Below are 4497 nucleotides of genomic sequence, written 5' to 3' on the forward strand. Positions count from 1 at the left end.
TTCTGTAGGCAGACATCTGAAACTTTGCTTCAATAAAGTCCTAGTGTTGATCACACTGCTGTGTTGCACAGATGAAACAGGGGCAAGAGGAAAATACTTTTTGTTTTCCTCAATTCCAACACCATTCTGAAGCAATATATTAAGAAAGAGTCAGAAAACAGCCAGCTGCTGTGAATAAATTATTCATGCCATTATTCTTAATGATTGATTGCAAAGAAAGCTGTATGTATTTTGTATCTTTCATCACCATAGGACATCCCAAAGTGCATCGCAGCTAATGAAGAACTTTTGAAATATTGTGAATTTGTACTGTCAAAAATACTGCAGCCAATTTGTGCATAGCAAGTTCCCACAATGTGATCATTTTTGTGATGCTGTGTGAGAAAGAAGGTTGACCAGGATGCTGGTGATAACTCCTCTGCTCTTTTCTAAAAGAGTGCCATCGGATCTTGTACATCCACCAGAGAGGGCAGGCAGGATATTTGCTTAACACCTAGTCAGAAAGTGGCACCTCCAATATTGCAGCACAAAACTGGGCCAGCACATGTTGCACATCCCTAGTTGTCCTTGAGAAGCTGGTGATGAACTGCTTTCTTGATTTGCTGTATGTAAACCCAAAATGCTGTTTGTGAAGGAATTCCAGGATTTTGACCCAGCAGGAGTGAAGGAATGGTGAGTTATCTCCAAGTCCAGATGGTGAATGGCTTGGAGGGGAACTTGCAGGGGATGGTGTTCCCATGTATCTGCTGCCCTTGTCCTTCTAGATGGAAGCTGCTGTCTGAGGATCTTTGGTCTAGATTAGAGTGGTGCTGGAAAAGCACAGCAGTCCAGGCAGCATCCGAGGAGCAGGAAAATCGACGTTTTGGGCAAAAGCCCTTCATCAGGAATAGAGCTCTTGCCCGAAATGTCGATTTTCCTGGTCCTCGGATGCTGCCTGAACTGCTGTACTTTTCCAGCACCACTCTAATCTAGAATCTGGTTTCCAGCATCTGCAGCCCTTGTTTTTACCTGAGGATCTTTGGTGAATTACTGCAGTGCATCTTGTTGACATTACACTGCTGCTATTGAACATCAATGACGAATATGGTGGCTATCAAGTTGGCTGCTTGTTCTTATTGAATTCAGATTTCAACATTTGTCTTAGTGTTATTCAAACCCATGCCTGGAGCATTTGGCTGGGATTCTGGATTACACGACTAGTGATGTTACCTCCACTCCTCCACCTTGCTGTAATTTACACTCAATCTCAAATGGAGTCATGTTATCAATATTCTGCTTTAAATGTTCTGCATAATCATAATGTGTTTTAATGAGAATACCAGCAATACAAGGCTTGAACTTGTTAATAACCACAACTTGTTTTTATACAAGTCTTAGGCTAGCTACGATTTCACAGTGCTTCGACACTGATCCAAATCCACACCGACTTAGAGGTAAATATCTTCAAAGAAGCAGGTTTTACCAATAAATTACATTTAGAAAACCCTTCAACATAGTTCCCTTTCAATAATAATGTCCAGCTGCTGATAATAAAAAGTAGCACTCTAAAATGTAACATAGCTTCAACAGATAATTGTTTGTCCATTTTTTGCTAAGCATTGTGTCTTTGTGTGATTTGGTAGCCATTGTTACAGAGGTTAGCTGTAAATTGAGAAAGTTTGTTCAGTCATATCCAGGAGGGAACATTATACCCAGAATAACATTCATAGTGATATTCATACAGTTGATTCAATGCTTCATTTAGTGGTGCGTAAATGCATCCCAAGCGACTAACAAGGACAATTGTAGTTATAAATAATGTTGTCATTACAAATAATGGAAGTCATATCCTTAAGTTTTAACATAATCTCAATGCCGTTTTAAATACACGATGAATGTGCTACCCTGCTCCATGTAGAGTTTTGCTAGCCAAGGGTATTAAGGAATAAGGAACTTGTGGGTGAATGGAGTTAGTCAGGATACAAAACTATGATTTCACTTAAAGTTGGAACAAGCTAGAAGAGGTAGAACATTAAAAACTAGGAGTAGGAGTAGGCCATTTAAGCCTTTGAGCCTGCTCAGCCATTTTAATATGATGATGCTATGTTATCGTATGGGCTGTGATGGAAATTTATAATCTTATTTTAACACCAACATTCTTAGTCTCTGGTGACCCTCCATTCTTACTTCAGGTGGCTGAGACAGACCAGTTTCTACAAATTTCTTTTGACAGTTCCTAACTGCAGTCTGCACATTTTCCCCGTGTCTGCATGGGTTTCCTCTGGGTGCTCTGGTTTCCTCCCACAGTCCAAAGATGTGCTGGTTAGGTGAATTGGCCATACTAACTTGCCCATAGTGTTCAGGAATGTGTAGATTAGGTGCATGTGTAGTCGGATAAATATAAAGTAATAGGGTAAGGAAATGGGTCTGGGTGGGTTACTCTTTGGCGGGTCAGTGTGGACATTTTGGCCCAAATGGCCTGTTTCCACATTGTAAGGATTCTATGAATTCTAATGTCAGGATCAGAAGGGTTTCCAGGAATTAAAGATTAATCACCAGGATATTTCTGGGACTTAGTGGGGAGGGGCTAGAATCTCTCTGGGAATTGGAGGTCAACCTCCAGGGAATTGCTAAGGACAGAAATTTGGGAAAAATTCATAAGGAAACGTGATAAATTAACAGAAGGTCAAGTAGCATCAGGTAACAAAGTATCAAATTGTTTCATCATTATTGTCGAAAGGAATCTGGGCACAGCAATGATGTACAAGTTGGATGAACAATCATGGGAGTGGGAGATTGGACGCAGTTCACGTGATAAGTACAATCAGATGAATTAGGAGCAAGAGTTGGCCATTTGGCCCCTTGAGTCTGCTCCACCATTCAATAAGACGATGGCTTATCTAACTAGCCTCAACCCCACTGTCCTACCTGCTATTTCTAACTTTCAACTCCCTTGTCAGTCATGAATCTATCTAACTCTACCTTAGAAACCTTGGTTAAAAATCACACAACACCAGGTTGTTATCCAACAGGATTCTTTGGAAGCCTAGCTTTCGGAGGGTCAGAAGGTTCCTTAGATTCTCAACCTGCTGAGAAAAACATTTCTCTTCATCTCAGCTATAAATGGGAGATCTGTTAAGTGTCCCCTAGTTCTCGTCTCTCACACAATGGGAAAGTTCCAGGAATATATTCAATCACAGTCATCAGTCTTAAGGAGAGGAGACGCTATAGACTGGGGACAGGGTGATAAACATCTTTCACTATTTTTCAACATGCAATCTCCTTCTTACAGTGTAGATGTCTGATTCGAGTGTCTTGAATAGGGAAGGCATGCAGTCTTGGCAGCCAGCATGCTGATGTCATATTAACCATTTCTGAAAGCAATCTCCAGTCCTTGATATCTCCATTTTCTGATCATCAATTACTCCGGTGATATGTTTGATCACACACATTCCCACAACCCATTTACTCTCTACACTCCAATTGCCTGATGGATATTTGTAAATAAAAGTACAATGCTTCACAAATTGACTACAAAATGGAAACTTATTGATAATTTTCCATTGTTAAGGTGGATAAATTATTCAGAGTTTAATGTTCTCCTAATGATTGTCCTTATTAAGAAATGAAGTGAAATGTGGATACAATTCCAAATCTCAAGTCAAGGTTTGAGTTTCATGAAATTCTTGTTTGTTCCTCCCCAGCCAATGTTTTTTTTGTTAATGAAAAGCTAATATTGTTTTGTTGTATTTGTTCTAAACAGCTTGGGAACAATAATTTTTCAAAGAATTATTGATGCTAGCCTCAATCGGGAGACATGACATTAAGTGACTAAAATGTGGTGAAACTCCTTAATCTTATGAGAGAGATTCACGGTTGATATGTTGCCTCCCAGGTGCCAGGGTTCATGATCCTTGCAGGGCAGGGATGCAGCCCCAAGTCGTGGTCCACCTGGAAACCAACAACCTAGGTAGGAAGAGAGATGGGGTTATAAGGCAGAAATTCAGGGTGCTAGGGTGGAAGCTTAGAGTCATAGAGATGTACAGCATGCAAACAGCTGGTCCAACCTGTCCATGCCGACCAGATATCCCAATCCAATCTAGTCCCACCTGCCAGCATCCGGCCCATATCTCTCCAAACCCTTCCTATTCATATACCCATCCAAATGCCTCTTAAATGTTGCAATTGTACCTGCCTCCACCACATCCTCTGGCAGCTCATTCCATAAACGTACCATCCTCTGCGTGAAAAAGTTGCTCCTTAGGTCTCTTTCCCCTCTCACCCTAAACCTATGCACTCTAGTTCTGGACTCCCCGATCCCAGGGAAAAGACTTTGCCTATTTATCCTATCCATGCCCCTCAATTTTGTAAACCTCTATGAGGTCACCCCTCAGCCTCTGACGCTCCAGGGAGAACAGCCCCAGCCTGTTCAGCCTCTCCCTATAGCTCAAATCCTCCAACCCTGGCAACATCCTTGGAAATCTTTTCTGAACCCTTTCAAGTTTCACAACATCTTTC

This window comes from Chiloscyllium plagiosum, chromosome 25 (genome assembly GCF_004010195.1).
Source record: "Chiloscyllium plagiosum isolate BGI_BamShark_2017 chromosome 25, ASM401019v2, whole genome shotgun sequence".
Taxonomy (NCBI): domain Eukaryota; kingdom Metazoa; phylum Chordata; class Chondrichthyes; order Orectolobiformes; family Hemiscylliidae; genus Chiloscyllium; species Chiloscyllium plagiosum.